Source organism: the organism of the source record quoted next, unplaced genomic scaffold (assembly GCF_019419815.1).
Source record: "Pyrus x bretschneideri cultivar Hongxiangsu unplaced genomic scaffold, Pyrus_bretschneideri_v1 Contig55, whole genome shotgun sequence".
Classification (NCBI taxonomy): Eukaryota; Viridiplantae; Streptophyta; class Magnoliopsida; order Rosales; family Rosaceae; genus Pyrus; species Pyrus x bretschneideri.
The window spans coordinates 2,765,501-2,786,464 of NW_025999793.1; the positions used below are offsets into that span (position 1 = coordinate 2,765,501).

Below are 20,964 nucleotides of genomic sequence, written 5' to 3' on the forward strand. Positions count from 1 at the left end.
ATATATATTGGGTGGACGACCCTTATGATGCCATTCATCCCCCACCCTTAAGGAAATCCCATGGGAGGCCCACAAAAAATAAGAGAAAAGAGGCGGATGAACGTAAGAACGGGCGAAAGAGAAAGAGATCTTATGCATTATTATGCAAAATTTGTGGTACATTGGGTCAAAATGGAAGAAGGTGCCCAAATGGAAATCTTGAAACGATTCAAAGAAGAGGTGTGAATGTTGCAAGGGGAACGGGAAGAGCAAGCAGAGGAGTCAACGCACCAAGGAGAATTGGTAACACTAGGAGAGGAGGTCAGAATCTATTTTTCTACTACAATGTGATATTTTGTTTTTGTTTTTAGTTTTTACATATGAATTCATTCTTCACAATTTCATTTAATTTTGGTATTTATGTTGATAGTGCTATACGAGGGAATTCAAATTGGTGGCACTCATACAACAAGCCAAGAAATTGGAAGTCAAGCTCCTGAACCAAGTCAAAAGATTAATTAGAAGCCAAGCCAATGCAACAAACCAAGTTGTTGGCAATCAACCATTTTGAAGAAGTTGTTACAATTGGATTATGACTTTTATTTTATATTTTCGGTATAATATGATAATATTATGTTTGGTTGCGCATTGTTTCTAAATTTATCGTGTTAAGTTTTATTTTGAATTGTTACAACATGTTGAAAATATTAGATTGTTGAATTGTTCTTAAATCTATCGTGTTAAGTCTTATTTTGATTGTATATTGCTTTAATGCTTGAAGCACGTAGTCATAGGGTTAGCTGCATTCAGTGAATTGGTTGTTAGTAGAAGGGAATAATATTTTGAACAAGAAAAAGATGATCAATAAACATAGAGGGGAATTTTTTGTATCATGAAACACAAAGCCACTAGGCTAGTCTAATTGGAATAATATGATAAATATTATGTTTGAGGTGTTTGGCTGCAAGTGTATCATATTCCTAACTGGAATATCATATTTCTAATTGGAATATAAACAAGGTTAATTTTGTCATTTAAATTTTTTTTTTTTTGTTGTTGATGTCAGCATAAAACTTACAAACTCTAACTGAAGGGGTTTTGTGAAACGATTTTAAAATGTCAGGGGGTGTTTGTGATATGTTGAGAACCCGAGGGGGTGAAAACACAAAAAAACCTCAAGGGGTGTTTGTGTAATTAACCCGTTTTATTTTCTTGAAACAAATATGTTTTGGATGTGGAAATCTAACTAAACTACACAATCACCTAACCATAAATTTGGTATTATTTATGGTTTTGAACACCTCTTTAGGAAAGCCGAATTTAAGACTTTCAACTTACAAGTTTGAAGAAAATGAATACCACTATATTGTAGTAGTAGAGGCATGAGTCTTCTTTCAATTAAAATAAAATAGGATATTATGAACCTCTCATTTTTTTCCCCTAACATTATGGCGGAGAATAATTGAGTTAAGTCACACAATTGTTAGGGTTCAAGATTTTTGTATATGAATTTCGTTGTAGTAATTGAGAGAACAAAGGATTGCATTTTCTGAGAATTAAAGATGTGGTTGCAGAGAGAATGTTTAAAGGGATATATATTGTACGTGGTTTAGTGTTATCCGTGAATGTCCTCAACGCAAGACTTTTACCCTAATTGTGATGGCATTATTAGCATTAGCATACTTTTGGGCATAAAGGCTACTACCTCAGCATCCTATGTCAGAGGGCAAATGTCACCTTTGGTAACAATCTTGAGACACACGAAAATGTGGAACACGATGACCTGTATGTATTGGGATATAGTGTGGAAAAGTTGCTTTGTTGAAGTCGACATAATTTTTTTTTTAAGGCCTGTATGTATTGGGATATTGTGTGGAAAAGTAGTTGCTTTGTTGAAGTCCACATAATTTTTTTTTTAAATTTAAAAAATAAAATAAAATTGGAACCATGTATGTCTTTGGTTCCATACGAAAGTGTAGGACACCATGACCTGTATATATTAGGCAAGTGTGGTAACTATGGGATTGACCCTTCTTTCTTTTAAATTATTGTAATAATTTTGAATCATTCATCCTCCCCCTAATAATAATAATTTACAAAAAATTGGAACTATATTAGATCAGTCTTTAATCACGGAAGAAAATGTGGACACTACACCAGTATGTATTGGGATATATTGTAGAGAATTTGCTTTGTTAATGTCCGAATCGATTTAGGTACGACTATAGTTGTAATATCGTTAGTTGTCATTAGTATTACTATTTAGTGAAATTATTCTTCATTTGTTAGTGGGCAGGTCTCAGTTTAACCTTGAGTTCAAATCTGCTTGTCATGCCCCGATTCCAACATACGTCCAGGATCGACACATAACATCACTCAGTACTCGTATATCTAACTTACCCCGCCTCCAAGATATGGACAAGCACAAGAAAGATCCAATTGTGTAGTACTTTTTCGTATACTCTATGGTTACATCTAACCTCTTTGTTAGACTACCTTCATAGCCTCTGATGAGATCAAACCATTTGTAGTTCACCATTTGTTAAACTCTGAACTATTCGCCAAACACTTCCTAGCAGACAACATAGAGTACCACACTACATATCAACCATAAGCCAAACAAGAGTTGTCATCTTACCATTCACACACACATATGCTTTCCAACACCATTCATCAATCACATCAATCAATAACACATACAATACACCAAAATGCAGGGTTAGAGCGACACAGTTCGACAGAAGCCTACATCCTTGAAACTTTCTCAATTTAGACCAAATCCAACAAATCAACGTAGTCAAGGATGTGATTTTGGACCACTCAAAGAAATTCTAAAAAATTGGGTTTTGAACCACTCAACGGAACTGAAGTACCAAACGGGATTCTGGACCACTCAATGGAATCCAAACCAAGATACGATTCCAGACCATTCAACGGAATCGCGGAGTAGAAGGGATTCTGGACCTCTCAACGGAATCCAAATGGATACGATTTCGGACGACTCAACGGAATCTAGATGGAGCAGGGAATCAGACCACTTAACAGAATCCCAGCAGAACCTAGTTCCTAACCACTCAACGGAACCGAGTGGAAGTCTAAGAAACATAACAACAGCTCGAAGAAACAAGACATGAATCAAGTTACTCAATTTAGAATGGCTCAACGAAATGAGAAATGAAACAATGAAATGAGATATGAAACAAGCTTCGAAGCAACTGTTGGAAATGTGCCCTAAAACCAATCATATGATGATACTTTATGGACATTTCACATGTTAAACTAATCTAGTTTAATATTAAGGGCAAACATTATTGTTTGAGCCGTCTCATATAAATGTTATATGCTTAAACGATAAGTCCAAGGAATATGTGATTGGAAGAATGCGATCTAAAGAAGTTAGATTCATGAGACCATTTTTTCGTTGACACATCCTAAACGTTCCTGATCATAGGATTGTCAATTGGGCATTGACAGCCCGTTAAGATCAGTACGTGTTATGTCTTCTCTCAGGGAGAGTGACTAGTCTCGAGTCATTGGTGTGTGTGACATCAAGACAAGTACGTAGGTGCTCAATAGAGAATGAGTTCACTGAACACGATCAACGAAGAGTTCTCATATTCATGTCACATGAGAACTCATGGTTGGGATAATGCAAAATAGTCCTTTGACCTGAGGCATCACAGCTGTCTTATGGTTAGGTACTTGATCTTTGATTATGTCAAAGTCACTCTATCAGGGTGTCCACGGTATCGTCGGGGTTAAGCCACTTAGCCATGGAGGCAAGTGAATGCGCAACAAGGGATCTCTAACCTTCAAACCGTTTGAGGGAGAATACTCTATGATATGATTTAGAATCTCTGGCTAGAGTATGAATGAGATGTTGGAATGCGTTCCAGATCACATTCAAGGTAATCATATAAGTACAAGATTCACATTGGATAGTAGACATGAATAAACTATCAAACCAAACAATGTGGTCAAGAGTATTGTATTAGAGAAAGACCGTATTGCATTTGTAATCCTAAAACTGAATAGGTTCTCCACCTCTTCTGATTAGCTTGGGTAACCATGACATGTTGCTAGGCGTCAACCATGGTTTGTGGAAGCCCTAAAAGTGTATTATCACTAACGGGAGAATTGAAAGTAAGTTTCAATTCACAATCGATTAGAAAGAGTTTTTAATCGCCCACTGCCTCACTAAAAGGAACCTAATGGATCGTTCACCGAGTAAGGTAGAGTTTGAAGAAACAACGGAGATGAGTAAGAATAATTAAATGGTTTAATTATTTATCTAAGGCTAGGATTAATTAATATGTTAATTAATCAAACGAATAAGTTCGTTAAAGACCTCAGGTTAGTTTTGGGCCGCAAGGCCCAATGGGATTTGAATGTCAAGCCCATTAACTCAAGTTGTATGACAACTTGAATAAACAAAGGGCTTGAAAGCCAAATAAACCCTATAGGCCGGCCATGATAGAAGAATAAGGCTTTTGGTCCATTAGGTCACTTATTTGAAGGGACTATATAAAGGACTTTATAGCCTAAAATTTACATATGGTAATTTTTGGGGAAAGGATGAGAACACAAGCTCTCCTTTCTCTCTAAAATTTCGGCCACCTTGGAGGGATCATCTAGCAATCAAACTCCTCCAAGGTCACTCATTTCTTCTTCATTATGCCTTGGTGATGAATCATTAGAGGTTCTCAATTTTGGGAACTTGGAGAAACCTTTTCATCCATCCAAATTCATGGATCTAAGATGCAAGGAATGAAGGCCCTCTCTTTGGGTGATTAGCCTTTGCTTATGCAAAGAGGAATCTACAAAGGTATTGATTTCTCAACTCACTTTGTTTTGAGTTGAGTCTTGGTTCACCTATCTACTAGGCTTTGAAGTTCATGGGTTAAGTTTTGTTTTTGAGTACATATAAACATGATTCCGCCTTTTAATTGTTAATTGCATGTTGTTGATGTTGCTCAAATGAACTTGTTTTTCACAAATCTTCCTTCAGCAACAAACCCCATGACAATGGGTTAACGGTTCACTACGAGCCCTCACATTTCATCAAACAATTCAACAAGCACTTCGAATCACATTTCATAAATATCATCAATACACAAGTCAAATCACATTTAATAAACATAGATCAATGGCTAAATATAAAAAAAAGAAAATCACATTTCAATAAAAATCACATTTATAAAATCAAGTGATATCCAGAAAGGATACTAAATACGAAATCAGGTTAATAACCATATCACATATCTTAAAGTCACTCACTAACCAATGTAGGCCCACTAGACTTCACTTAGTCTCTAGTAGTACTAATTTTAGTATTTAAGAATGATTCAAATCATGTTGACCAAAAGTCAACTCTCTATCAACGGTGGGTTCCACAACCCTACATAATTTGATCTTGACAGATTTCCGATCTGTAACCTCCCAAGAGTTATTAATCTTCTAGAATAATATTCTAAAATTTCAGAACTATCCAATGGTCAGATTTTTGCCAATCTCTAAAATTAAATTGCGGTCAACGTTTGGTTTTACAAACTTAGAAATTCAATTTGGGAAGATCCGTAATTGGATTTCCAATCTGTAAGTTCCTAAGGTCCTCAAGTATTACGTTTAATAACATATTAATATTCAGTGACGATCTAACGGTTGGATCTTCGTTTGCTACATTAGTCAAGTGGCAGACCCTAATGGAACTAGGTCCAAACGATAGAATTTCATCGAATGAAGGTCAAATATGAAATTAGAATATCAAATTTAGCCTAGAAATTCAAAATTACCAAATGTTATAGGATTGTAGAGCACAACAAGGGTCACAACTTTCATACCTGGGCTGAAGTTCAATTCGGGCGGGAAACACCTGAAAACACCCTCAATCTGTTGGAACCCTAGAAATAGGTGTTCCTTGATTCATTGAATTCACAGCTCTGCCATCTCCAAACTTGTTTGGGTTATGTTCCTGGACTCAAGAGGTGCCTAAGGGTGGTGGTGGTCGATGGAAAAACTTTCAGAAATGGCGGATTTGCTGTCAATTGCGCCCACGAAGCCCTCGGCTTTGATTCACACGGAAAGACACCAAATCAACTCAGGTTTTGGGTGGAAATGGAAGAAGACTTGATGTTGAGTTGCTACCAGGTGATGGGTGGCTACGAATCGCCAGAAAAACTGCCTGAAAAGGCATCGGAAAACATGGTACCGCCAGGTTGGGTCTCGGATCAAAGGGAGGGATCTAATTCCCTCATTCTCTCATCCCTCATTTCCCTCCTTGCTTTTCCTCTAATTCGTCTGTCTTTCCGTCCTTTCTCTCCTCATCTTTCCATCCTAGCCACACACATGGCAAAAAATCATTGCTCCAACAAATCTGGGGCCTTCCATATAATGGTCAAATGACCACTTTGCCCTTTTCTTTACTTGTTTATATCTCGTTCGTTATAGCTCCGTTTGGTGAACAGTTTTTGCGTATGCACTCGTGAGGTCGAGCTTTATCCAAATATGTAAATAAAAGTGACAAACATATAGGAATTAAATACATCCTCAAAAAGTCCGTTTAGTTTATTAAGGTTGTTTTTGTCCTTTTACTTATCGAAAAAAAAAACTATACGCCGTAATTATAAACGCGTCGAAACTAAGAATACGAAATACGTAATTTTAAATAGTGAAATATGGGGGCGGGATTTCACACTACTTCCACCAATGTTGTTGATATTTTTTTTTTTTTTTAGGATTGTACTTGGGTACTCACTAGTGAGTACTCACATTTTGATTGTGATTATTCAACTTTTGATTTTGTCCAATAATATTTTATCACATGTTTTATTGTTTTGAAAAATAATGTACATATGTTACTAACTTTTCTTGGGTAATAAAAAATAAAGAACATATGACATTTTTTGAATCAGCCAAAATCAGAAAGTGAGTACATAGATTGGTGAGTATTTATGTATTTAGGGTTGGACTATTATTTAAGAGTGGTGATATTCCCACCCCGGTATCTTATTTCCCCACCCACCATTTAATAAAAATGTTAATAACATATTTATCATTTTAAAAGAAGACTCTTAAACCCCTATTTAATTCAATACTAAAATTTTGAAAAAACAAAAAATAATTTAAAGTAATAAATAAATAATGGTGGGTGGGGTGTGATATCTTTGGTGGAAAGAGGTTGGGAAAGATTTGGGTTAGAATCGACGGAAAGGTTGGAGGAAGGAATGGGCGTGTGCTAGATGAAGGTGAGAAACTTCAATGGAGAGAAAAGAGAATTGGGTATGAGGTCTGAGGTTTTGACAAAAAAGGAGGAAGAAGAGTGGTTTCGGGATCCAAGGTCTCTGTAGGGCGATGATGAATGTCTGGGTCTTAGGTCTTGCATTTTCTTTCAGTTTTTTCTATTTTTATTTATTTATTTATAATATTATTAAGAGATATATTAGAGTTATTTTAAAAAAGTATATATATTATGGTTATTTTGGGAATAATGGTGGGTGGGGAAATAACATTTTACTTTTTTAATTTTCTATGGTGGGTGGGATTATCATGTGGGTGGGAAAATAAGACACTAGAGTGGGTCTAGTAGCACTCTTATTTAATCTCTGAGGAAAAATTTGGCCTTTAAGGTAATTAAGGAAAATTATTAAAAAAAATCTTTTTTTAATGCTTGATTTGACCCAATTATGTATTTTGAATATGGAATGCTTGCTAACATCAAATACCTGAATGTTGGAACCAAATCCGAGTAAACTTGAGCAACCTGCAAAACAGTAAAACAATCGTGAGCAATCCTTAAACCCGGGTGGGGGGAGAGATAGGTGTTCATGCCAAAAGCTTTCCAACGGTCAAGTAAGTGAATGATTTTTAGACTCAAGCAGTGAGCAAGAGAATTTAAGTGTATAGATTGTGTTACCGTGGATGAACCCTAGGTGGATGTATTTATAGTGTGGGAGAGAGACCTTTTAAGGATATAATCCTCGTTCTAAGCCAAAAAATCCTAAAGGATATCGAATAAGTAGATATTGAATCCTCTTAGGAGTTGTGATTACTTGCAGCGCATGCCTATCCCTAGATTGTAGGGACTCCAAGAAACTTATAGGATCTGATTGTATCCATATTCGGATCAGATCACGTATGGATCAAGCATGGTCATCCAAATGAGTCATTAGGACTCCGCCAAGTGCCCTGGAGTAGAGTGATGGTAGCACCCTGTTTCGTCTGATACAACTCCACCCGAAGCTGGAGCTGGTGAGTCTATGATCGAAGTTTTAAGGTAACAACATTCGGATTAGACTCAATATGGCCTTGGAAAATCATGGTCCCCCACCGAATTCATTAAAAAAAATCAATTTCTCAGCAAGTTAACCTACTATTTAGGAATACCATAATTGTGGTTCATGAATTTTCATTGCTGGAGTAAGGCAGATCGGAATACTAATACCTCAGAAGCCCGATCATGGACTCAACAACTTCGGCAGTGAAGCTGCATAGATGGATCATGGAGCAGCATTGTCACTATCATCCTGTTTCGAAGCAGTGAGTGAAGTCTGTCAACTTCGCTAAGATTGACCATACTTGTTCCGTAAGACACATAAACCTGATCCAATAAGGAATTAGCCATGTTTCCTATATTCTTGAAATCCTTACAATCTAAGGATTGACTTGGGCTGGAAGTAATCATACTCCTAAAAGGATGCAATATCTACTCCAAGGTATAATCTAAGATTGTCCCAGTTTAATATGAATTCCATGTTCTAAAAGGACTTTTATCTCGACTGGTATAAATACACCATTCTTAGATTCATATATGATAACACAGTTATGCACAGTTATTCTCTTGCCTATAGCTTGAGTTTCATATATTTCTTACTAACTTGGCCATCAGAGAGCCTTTGACCTGCACCCTTGGTCCTTGGCTGCTTACGGTTGTTTGTTCTTTTACATCTTAAATGAGTTTGTGCATCTCCTCCACACATGATGATGCACGAATTTAGTTTCAGCAAAAATGTTTATTATACAAACAAAAACAAAAAGTCGAACACAATGAACACATAAAATCGCAGCATGGATATTCAATTGATATCTAAATACGTCTATATAATATCATGAAACTCCTAACTAAAATATGTTGCTACCAGGTAATATATTTATATCCATATGGCAAAGCATAGAAATTAAGACTAACAATTTTGTTAGAAAAAAAACTAACAATAATAATAATCATGGCTATAATCAGCCCTTTTTTTTGTTACCTAATTGAAAGGTAAAATTGAAGAACATATGTTGGGAAAACAAAATCATAAAGAACGTATGAAACCGACTCCTGAAGCAAAAAGGATCGTGCGGAGGTGGGATGCATACCTATTGTATTAGTATAGACTGGTAGACAACCCCCCAAAAAAATATCTATGGGATGGGCATGATGGAAAAGAAGGCAATAAGAGGAAGAAGAAGAATACTGCTTTGAATCTTCAATGACGACTACCATGGTGGACAGAAAATATATAAATCAATTTGCACACATGTGGATGTAAATTTCCGTCTTCTTTTTCTTGGACGAAAATGCACCTGCAAAATAATCAACACCTAAGATCAAGTTCAAGAACCTCACATGCTCATGATGAATATGGGGGTTTTGGCCGAAGAATCTCCGATACCAAAGGTAGAATTTGAGAGAAAGTGTTTTAAGAATTTTTGGGAATGAATTGAACTTATGTTTTGGGGCTATATATAAGAGTGTGGCCGACCCTATTAGGATAATTGGGACCGGCCACATATGGTTGATTTGTGGGATTGATTGCAAAATATTATGTAAATAATATTTTGTAATTAATTTGGTAATTAATTCTAATTTGAAAAGAATAATTGAGAATTACCTTGTGAGTGATGATTTGATGATGAGTGATAAGAGGGTTTTAAAAGAATACCATGGTCAATGGTAAGCATTGAAACAACCAGAGGATTCATGGTCAATGGTGTTTGACTGGAGAGGGTGATTGATGGGGTGGGCAAGGGTGGTGGTGATTGATGTTGGGTCAAGTTTCAACTTAATTTAACTATAATTATATTTAAAATAATAATTAGTAGATAAGTAATTCAAGTTGGCTAATAAAATGATAAAAATTACAAAGTAGTTAATGCTTAGATATGTAACCCAAAATCGTCTGTGTATCATAGACTTGGAACAATCCAACTGATGGTCCGAAGCCTTGTTGGAATTTTGATAAAGTGTCACTCAAATCTTCCATTATCTAAAGAAAAGACGCCGATGTCATGATATGTAAATAATTCTGGAACTACTGAATGAGTTGAATTATCAACAAAGTAAATGCAATTGCTATTTAACTCTCTAAAATCACTCACCCGAAGAGAGATGGAAGAACAGTCAGTCAAAAATAATACTTGGCTCTCCAAACTTTGTACAACAAGAAATTTGCTACTCTCAGTGTCAATTTTGAATACTTGAAAGCAACTTGCCCTATAATATCTGGGATTCTCATCTTTGTCATCAATGTCAGATTCATTGTCGCTGGAATATACGGCATTCTCATCTTCATTATTAATGTCATATTCATTGTCGCTAGAATATACGGCATTCTCGTCTTCGCTATCAATGTCAAATTCATTGTCACTGAAATATTTGCCATGCTCCTCTTCTTCCTCCTCATCATCCTGGTCATCTTGATAATTATCATCAAAGTTCGGTTCCACCTGATCATAACCATCCTCATTGTCCGCGTTTCTTGGAGCTTGAAAAATATGATGCCATTTATGGATTAACAGGACTTCATTGTTGGTGATTCCAATAAGGACTTCCATGCGCCATTCTACGTCACTGTGTAGCACTCGTGATGATAAATGTCTGGTTCAATCGGTTCGATATTATCATACATCAACATGAAGTCCACTGCATGATCATCTCCAAATTGTAAGCTGTGAGCTACAATAAGCTCATTCTTAGTTTCACTTGTCACCAAAGAGTATAGCTTTCCTGTACTGGAAAACAGTAACTGGTCATGACCCTCATTTTCATCTAATACCTCAAGGACACTCCATGTTTTGTCCCCAGGTCTACATAAACCCAATACATTATGCGAATAAAAAATTGCCGCCACCATGCATCTTGGATGATCGACATCTGAGGTAGATAACACAGTATGAATGCAGAAACTGGAGACACCATGAAGTTTCCATTCTTTTGTTTCTACAAAATTTTGGAAAGATGGAATTGTTGTCAAGGATGGAAGTTGGCGTTGGGCTCCCGAAATAGGGTTGAATAGAAACATATCTTTTTGCTTTTCTTTGACCATAAATAACCACCCTTGACTAGAACCAAATAACTTCCCTCTTTGAATTGGCTCTGGCACCCTCAACTTGAGAAATTTGCCGCCATCGAAAGGGCTGAGAAACCTCATGCGGTCGTCACAGATTCGAGGAAGTAATAACCAGGGGAGCTCTTGAGCACCACGGACGTCTCCCCGCATACAAACTGACGCCCAAGACTTGCATGATAAGCCTAAGCGTATTCGATCACTTAAATTCAGGTGCCTTACAACAATCTCCAAGATATCATCATGTGTTCTGTGCTACCTACGATACTCAACGTCTGATGTCTTGAAGAATTCAAGAGGTAATAGTTTTTTGAGCTTGAAGAAAGGGAACAAGCTTCTCAAAGAGAGGTAGTTTCCCAAATTTTGATAAACCGAAAATAAATGGTCGATATTCAATTCTTGGATGTCAATGCTCTATTTATAGGACTGCAGCTTATAGTTATTCATATCCATGTAGGAATGAAATTCCTTTGTTTACAGTGTTTTATTCTTTTCTCTCTTAATTTTAGCAAATTTCCTAGTCCTGGTGAAAGACTACCTTTTCGTTTGGAAAGACGCGGTTGCACCGGACGAAAAGACCCATAAGATTGACGATGTTGTAACCCTCTTTTCAGACAACTTCCGCCGCTTTTACAGAACACCACAGCTGAAACACCTTTCCAAGGTCATTGCTGGAACCGCCCGCCTAGGAGAAGTTGCGATGATAAACTAGATCAGATTAGTTTTTGGGCTCCTTCGCCTCCAAGAGTCCATCTCCAGATGCTGGCATTTGTTTCTTTTTTAATTTTATCCAACAACAATATTTTACACTAATAAAAAGATAATTGGACCAGTCCCTAAATTTTAGTCTAATTGGAGTCTTACTGCTTGAGTTATAAACATGTGAGTAATAGTACCTTAACTTATTACAAAATAAAACACTAGTCCTTTTGGGAAATATAATTAGAAGGGTAAATCTCTGTTTATTACCTTCAAATTTTGTGGTTTTTAACATTTAGTACATGAAGTTTTTTTCGTCCTAAAGTCATAGCTAAAGTGTTAATTTTGAGACAATCTTATACATCAGTTAGTCTGGCTATTATATCTCTCGTTAACTGATGACGTGACGCCCATGTGGACAATAACTGGGCATCACGTGGAAATTAAAATCATTTAATTAAATCTTTAAAACTAAAAAAAATAAAATCATTTAATTTTTTTTGGGTAAATTACATTTTACCCCCTCAGGTTTAGGTTCGATTTCAATTCCTTACAATATTTTTAAAACACTTTAATTTCACACATTTACTTATCATTTTATTTCAATTTCATACATCTGTTAGAAAATCTGTTAAGCAAATCGTTAAGTGATGACGTGGTAAAGATGAGATCCACAATTGTGTTGACGTGGCTGTCACATTTATGCCACATGGCTAAACACTTAATAAAAAATTTAAAATATTAAAATAATTAATTAATTTATAAAAAAAAACCATAAACTCCATCATCTTCCCCAGCCCACCCCTCCTACCCACCCGAGCAGCCCACCCCCAAGTCACTCCCTCCACTTGTCGGGCTCAGTGGGGATGAAGTCGAGCTGGGAGTTGATGAGGAGAGAGGGTAGAGAGGGGTGGGACCTGGGCCGGGTGAGGAGTTGGAGAGGGTTGGACATGGTGGCAGTGAAGAGCATCAGAGGTGGAGGGAAGATGGGTTTTCTGGGTTTGTATATTTTTTTTAATTTTTTTAATTTTTTATATATATAAGGGTAAATATTATTATATTTTAAATGCATAAAAAAATAGTTTTTTTGTCACATGGTACAAATGTGGCAACCACATTAGCATAAATGTGGATTTTATATTTACCACGTCATCATTTAACGGTTTACTTAACAGATTTTCTAACGGATGTATGAAATTGAAATAAAATAATAAATAAATGTATTAAATTAAAATATTTTAAAAATGTTATAATGAAGGCAAAATAATTCTACCCTTCTTTTTTTTGCATGGAGACCCACCTCTTATCTCCCTCACCTTTCTTCCCCGCTCCTGTCTTCCCCCAACCCAGATCCCACACCGCACACTCCCCCGCCTCACCTGCTCCCTCGCCACTTCCTTCTCTTCTCAGGAGTTCAACATCACATGAAACAAGGCAAGTACTCGATTTGGATCGGTTCAGTGACCTTTGAAATTTACTCTTTGTTGCCGTAATTCTCTCTCTGTGCTGTGTGAGTCGTCGATTTGTGTCAAATTAATCACCAGGAGAAGCAGATTCAATGGAAAAGGAGGGGTTTTTTTTTTTTGTTCTTTTGTGAAAAGTAAATAAATTTGGGGCTTTCTATTGTGTGGAAATTGGTAAAGGTCTGCCTTTTTTGTTGTGTGTTTGTGAAATGTTCTTGTGGCTTGAACATTATTTCGTTTCGAAAAATTGGGAATTGGAGACTTTTTGACAATAGTCTTGCTTGACAGTTGAAATTAGTTTAAGATTGTTAATGTTATGGATAGAGGAAAGCTTGATTGGCAGTATTACTTTGTTCAATTTCAGTAAAAATTAGTTCTTTTGGGACGAATACTTCTTCGGAATCATTTGTTGTGAATTTTCTTTGCCTCGATACACCTGAGAAGCGCGTGGCCACGGCCGAGCCCAAGTACTCGAAGCCGGCCGGAGGTTCTACAACGAGAATTTCAGAGACGCCAAGCAGCAACTCAGCAAAGTGAGGCGGAAGTGGCGAGGGAGCAGGTGAGGCGGGGGAGTGTGCGGATGGGGATGAGAGAGAGGGAGGTGGGATCTGGGTTGGGGGACGAGAAGTGCGGGGAAGAAAGGTGAGGGAGGTAGGGGTGGGTCCTTCATGCCAAAAAAAAAAAATAAATGATTTTAGGATTTTTAGTTTTTAATAGTTAATCAAATGATTTTAATTTCCACGTGAACTTCTTAATGGCACGTGATGTTTAATCATTGTTCACATGAGCGTCACGTCATTAGATTTAACTGTCAGACTAACGGATGCATGAGACTTTCCCAAACTTTAGGTATGACTCTGGGACAAAAAAAAACTTCATGTACTAAATGTTGAAAACCACGAAACTTGAGGATAGAAAATTGAGATTTACCCTAATTAGAACTTCCAATTTTTTTACGCCTTTAAAACTCTTATTTTGGATAGAACTTTCAATAGCTACTCAAAATGACTATTACTCCGCACTGTGAGTAATTCAAAGACTAATACTCATGAATTAGTTCATGAACCAAAAGTCCAATGTTAAAGATTAACACCAACTTATTAAGATTAGTCGATACAAAGGAACTAGATTGTTCTAGTTCAAATATGCATGTAAAGTGGCGGTGCATGCATTGAAAATGCTAGACAATTCTAGCACCAAAGTATAACTAGAATGTTAGTAAAATGTGAAGCGCATGTCGGTGGGCTGTTTGTGTAAAGAACTAGAAATCTAGAAAAATGTTTTTGTTTGTAATAAAGTCGAGAACAAGTTATTGCTAGGATAAAATGAGCCAAGAAAGAGTAACTAAGAAGAGATAAACTAAAAACTAAGAAGGAAGAAAGCAACTAAGTAAGAAAGTAAGAGTAGCAACCAAGAGAGTAGAAAGTAGGCAAGCAAACCAAGTGAGAGTGAGAAGGAAGAGTAGTTTTGTGTGGAGTGAGTGATTTAGAGTTTGTCTCTAGAAAGTGAGAGAGTGTCGTAGCTTCTAAATTGTGTCTTTAAGAATTGTTGTATTGTAATATTTTGTGAGTGTAATACAAGTAATTTGTTTACTTGTATTATCTCTGTAACACTTGTGCTAGAGTTGTGTATTCTAATTTTCCTCAACATTCAATTGAGCCGAAGAACATTGCTTGAATTTTCTCATAAATAAAAGACGAACACAGATATTAAACTTGCCCATTTTCTTCCTCATAGAAAAGTATGTACTCCTCCAAGAAACCAGAATCAAAACCATGACCGACAATAACAGGATTATCATCTTCATTGGGCTTTTTCTTACTTGATATCGATTCGCATCGTAGATGCCCCCGTTGTTTCAATTGGGGACTTCAACAAAGATTTCTTTGTCACATGGTCTCCTAGCCATGTAAATACTTCAGCTGATGGCAAGACAATGAGTTTAAAGCTTGACCAAGAATCCGGTACATGATCAATATACATAAACTCTCTTAATTAATTTTGGCTTATAGCATGTTGGAATTCTGATGATGATGTTTTTCGTTTCCCCTGGGCGCTGGTTTTGCTTCAAACCAGATGTTTTTATTTGGACAAATTGACTTGCAGATTAAACTAGTACCAGGCCATTCAGCAGGCACAGTTGTGGACTATTAATAAGCTAAAAACAACAATTTTTCCTCAAACGAACATTTTTGCTAATGACTGAATAACTAATGGATTGTATATGATCAACTTGAAATTAATCAATGCAGTTGACATCTAATCAACCTAACTGTAACGAGGTAGACTATGAGTTCCCTGGCAATGTGGAAGGCAAACCATATGTCCTCCAGACAAACATTGGGAAGGGAGGATCAATCTATGGTTTGATCCAACAAAGGACTTCCATTCCATATTATGGAACCTTCACCAAATTGTGTAAGCCATCCATCAAATCTGATCAGTACTACTTCATTTTAGTATTGCTTTTACATATTTTGTTCAGTACACAAAATAAATTTATGGGAAAAATTTGGTGTACTTTTGCTGCTTGTAGATTTATAGCGGATTGGGTTCCTATTAGAGTGTACAGAAACCATGCAGACAAAGGTGTAGCATTTCCAATGTGGCAGCCAATGAACATCAAAGCCAGCCTATGTAACGGCGACAGCTGGGCAACGAGAGGCGGCCGCGACAAAATTGATTGGTCAAAAGGCCCCTTCACAGCTTCATTAAGAAACCACAAGATTGATGCCTGTGTTTGGAAGGGAAATGCCAGGTTTTGTAGGGCAGAGAGCCTTACAAAACAGGTGGAACAAGGAGAGGTTTAGTGCCCTATCAAATGCACAGGGAAGGTTGTTCAAATGGATTAGGAAGTACCACATGATTTATGATTATTGCCAAGATAAGGAGAGGTTCCAAGGCAACCCTGGAAGCATAAATAAATAAATAAATATATATATATATATATACATATATAAATATATATATATATATATATATATATATATATATTATAGACTTGGAAGTAAAGTAACATTTTCTTTTGGAATTCCTTTGCAAGATGCTAAAATGTTTATTCACTTTTTGCTTATATTGAATTTAAACGAAAAGGCAAAGGATGTATTCGTAGGGCCTCTGACTACTCTAGTGGTAGAAAACCTTGTTTTTTCGTTGTATTTTGATTTCATGAAAGAAATTAAAGGGCTTTCCAATAATTATTCTAATTTAGTGGCACCAATTTCCACTTTGATCATGTGGATTCTTAGTTTGAATATCGCAAATGAGATTTTATACACTTCATTGATCAATGAGTGATTGTTGTGCATGAGATTTGAATTTAAGACTTACAATAAAGTGGAGATTAGATGCTACGAAATTAACAGATCATCATGAATTTTGTTATCTCTAATTAGTGATTTAAATATATCATTAATGATCTTTGCATCCCATATTCTGCATAAGAAGTGGTGGGTGATCCTGCTAGACTAACAAAATTAAATATGGCGATAGCACTACACAATTTTGTCTCATGAAGGATTTGTATCCGGCCTTACCAAGTCAGATATGTAACGAGTTGACATGATAAGAATACATTTCTTTCTTAATTGGTAGGATTCTTGATTATTCATGACATTTAACACTCCAGTACACGTTTATATAAATGTTGCATAATGCGGTATATTTAAAATTTTATATCCTATTAACAAAATAAAAAAAATTTAATGAGTAAAACTGACAATACCATAAGATTAAATTTATGAACAGATTGACTTTTTCTAGCCCATTGTAAGTCTAATCCTACCCCTCATCTTTAATGTAAAGAATATTGTTTGTTAAGAGATCGAGTTTGTGGTGGGAATATTTTCACCCGACACGAGTACGATAAAACATGAAACGTTGCTAAACAATTTTTTTTCCGAAAAATGTGATGACAGAACAGTGACCCAATCAAGAAAGGCCCATATTTTACAAAAAATAAAAAAAATAAAAGGCCCATGGTGTAAATGGTCTGAAGTCCCTAGTGATGCGGATTAATCAAGCCCATTACATGATCTAAAATATTAATGCAGCAAAATTAGATCAATGAAAATAAAAATTGCCGTTTCGTCAAATCCTGTCGCAGCCAAAAACCCTAAACCTTTGAGCACACAGACAGAGAGGAAGATGGGAAATACAAGCAAAGACCTTCTGCAATTCGAGCACAAAAAGGCTTCAACTTCACCTTTAGGTTTCTCTCTCACTCTTTTTCTATATATATCTCTCTCTCTCTCGCTCGCTCGCTTTCTGTGGAAATTCATGTCGCTTACTCTCGGTGTATTCTCTTGCAGAAAGCACGCTACTTGGTTGTAAAACTGCCTCAACGAAGAAAGCTCAAGCCGAAAGGAAACCCGGCCCTGCTCTTCCTCTTCCCAAAAGCCAAGGTTCTCGATTTTTTCCCATTTAAATTTTGGGGTTTTATTTATTTATTATTTATTTATTTTCTTCAATTGTGAAAACTTCAATTTAAAGGAATTTGAATTGTGGGTTCTTGGTAAGAGATTAAATCTGAGGTCGATTTGATATGATGGGCACATATATGAATGTTTTTATTTTCCAGCTGGTAATTTTCTATGTTGGATTCTACTTGGCCGGCTAAATAATGTTTAATTCTCAAATGGGTCTATAATTTGGTGATGGATGCTTAATTTCTTTTATACAAGGTCTCGATGCTAATCAGTTAATCGGCATAATGCCTGTGCTGTTTGTCTCTTTTTTACATTTCCTTTATTTATATTTTGTTTTCGAACTTGCTAAGTTACTAAGTTGTAATGGTTTGAGTTATAACTTATAACTTAGAAGGGTGTGACTCAAGTCTCCTGTCATTGGGTTTGTGTCATCCTTGATAAACCTGCGCTGAAATTTCATAGTTTAATTCGATGAGATGGGATTATTTTTGTGCTGTTTACCTTTTCTTAGCCCCTGGTGTTATTATTTTCTTCCTCTTTTGGTTCATTGGCAAGAATCTTGCTTGAGATAGAGGGTAGTAAGTACTTCATTGTCGGCTTGAGATTGGCTTGACATGTCTCTGTTCGTGTCGATCCGATGCAATCAATTAAATACCTTACGTTGGAATTCTGTTTCTCATACACTGTTTCCTTATTCATATTTTCCCGTTCAGTAGAGAATTGTCAATTAGTTTTTTGTTCCCTCTTTCAGTTGAGAACTTGCTTTACATAGTTCTAGCTTAATTTTCATAAATGTTTAGTGGTCGATGTGATGCTTTATACACTAGCTGATGATCGTGTATATAATGTCATGAAGGGGTTTTAAGAATGGTTTAGTATTGGTTTGGTACTGAGGTATTTTTATAAAAAGTGGGTATAAAAAAAGCTGAGCTTAAAAAGGTGTTTGGTCAACACTTAAAAACAGCTTATTTTCATAGTTTTGGGTGAAAAAAAGCTGAAAACGTGAAGCAACAAAAATAAGCTTATTCTCATAACACAACAGAAACAGTTTTTATTTCAAAGCACAACAATATCAAACCAGCCCTTAGTGTTAAGAAAAATCAAATTTGTGGCATGATCTCAGGTTAGAGGATTTCTGCAATTGGGCAAGCCTATGCCCCAGGCATTTAGTTATTTTAGGCAACAGAAATCTTCATTATTGATCAGAAAAGGTGACGATAGAAATTTGAAATAGATTAGAGAATGTTGTAGTATCAAATCTGAGGCCGAAGAGTCAGATGTTCTAAACCGTTTTGCCTTGTCCCTTTTTTTTGGCTCAAACAGAAGTTTTCAATTTATCGTGTACTTGAGATTCTCTGCTTCTGTTTTATTTGTAGTGTTGTTTTGTTAGAAGTACCTTGCAAAATTTTGTTCACATAATTTGCTTGCTTGGCTGCAGTTTTGGGAGAAGTAAGGGACTTCTTGGAAGTCATATCAGAAGCTAACGAATGACTAAAGCAGGATGCAAAGGTTGGCATATTGATCCTGTGTTTTCTCATTTACTGATATGTAGGATAATCCAGAAAACTATGATATTGACGTGCTCACTGGAAATGAATCTCAAGTCGTTAATATGGTCTCTTTCTCTCTTTCGCTCTTGCTCTCGTGCATGCACACACAAACACATACACGCTCACAGATTGTTGATGCCCTTGGATAATAATTGATTTGTGGGTGGATCTGAATTGACAGGAGTTGATGCTGGGCGTTGCTGATCTTCAAACTCCTTAGGCTGTGGCTGCTGCTGAATCTGCAATTGTTGGTTGTCACCCTGTTATACCATTGGCCGTCAACAGTAGCAGAGAGGAATCAGAGGACAGCAGTGATGATGACAGCAGCAGCGATGATAGTGACGACGAAGATAGTTCCGATGATAGTAGCAGCAATGATAATGAAGACGAAGATAGTGATGAAATCAAAGATGATACAAGTGATAAAGAGGATAAGAAAACAAAGGAAAACGTTTTGAAAACCAAATTGTAAAAGCCTAGGGTTCCACCATCCCCTTAACAATCCTACGTAGTTCTTCTAATTCCTTATGAATTACACATGCATGTTTCGAAGGTTAGGTTTTCCTAAAGTATGCCCTACTTGGAACCCCCAACATAGAACGTATATCTAACATGCAAATTGCCCAAGGCGTCCAGATTGAATGTGAACATTCAAGACTCATTAAGTTTTGTGAAAACCTTTTGAAAAACTATGTAACTCCTAAGACGTGTCGTCCATCCTAAGTAGTTACACATGTTAACCACAAGAAGCCTTAGTCAATTTTAAGGACAGTCCTCTACCAAAATTGCATCTAATTACTTATCTAAACATCCTAATGCTAGCTAAGCATTAAGATATAGAGACAGTTTAAAGCACAGTGATTAATAATTCAAAGTATGCATGTATAATATCATAAGTAATTAAATAAAAACTACATATTCATGCTAAGGCTCAAGGCATTGCCCTAGCGAACAAAACTAATTACTAACAATCATAAAACAAAATATTATTAAGAATATGAATAGAAAACACCTTGAAAATAAACTTGAATTGTTAAAAGCTCTCCAAAGCCAAAGTATTGTGTTCCCCTCCCTTAACCTAATGTCTAAAAAGCCTTATTTATACTACTACAAAATAAAATCCTTCATAGAAAAGGTCTTAGAAAAAAACTAGGAAACATAATTAAATGATAAAACAGAGAATAAAATGTTTCCTATTTGAACTAGAATTCAAACTTCTCAAAAATTAGTCTTTTGACCGATCAAATCAACTTCGTTTTGATCCCAAAAGGTCTCTTTTAAAGCTGAAGATGTCCCCTACAAATTCACAGAAGGAATCTTCCTCAAAATACGCCATATTGACCTCCAAAATACCCAAAACATCCAGAAACGTCAATTTGGGAAAGCTACACACTGGGCCTTAATTTCATCGCCACAGTCAAACGGCTGGGTAGAAAAATCTGAAATTTTGACACAATCATGTTGAAAGGCACACAACCTCCTCCAATTGGAATCACTCCATTCATCTGTTTGATCA

The 20,964-nt window shown here is 36.2% G+C and overlaps 1 long non-coding RNA gene and 1 pseudogene across 1 annotated transcript; both read left to right on the forward strand.

Moving 5' to 3' along the window:
* The first annotated feature begins 14,957 nt into the window (after positions 1–14,957).
* On the forward strand, positions 14,958–16,399 carry LOC103934348 (annotated as a pseudogene).
* Positions 16,400–17,528: 1,129 nt separating this feature from the next.
* Positions 17,529–20,145, forward strand: LOC103934340. The gene is made up of 5 exons (XR_665264.3): positions 17,529–17,681; positions 17,782–17,874; positions 19,337–19,407; positions 19,451–19,513; positions 19,630–20,145. It is a non-coding gene; the product is annotated as an uncharacterized LOC103934340 (long non-coding RNA).
* The last annotated feature ends 819 nt before the right edge of the window (positions 20,146–20,964 follow it).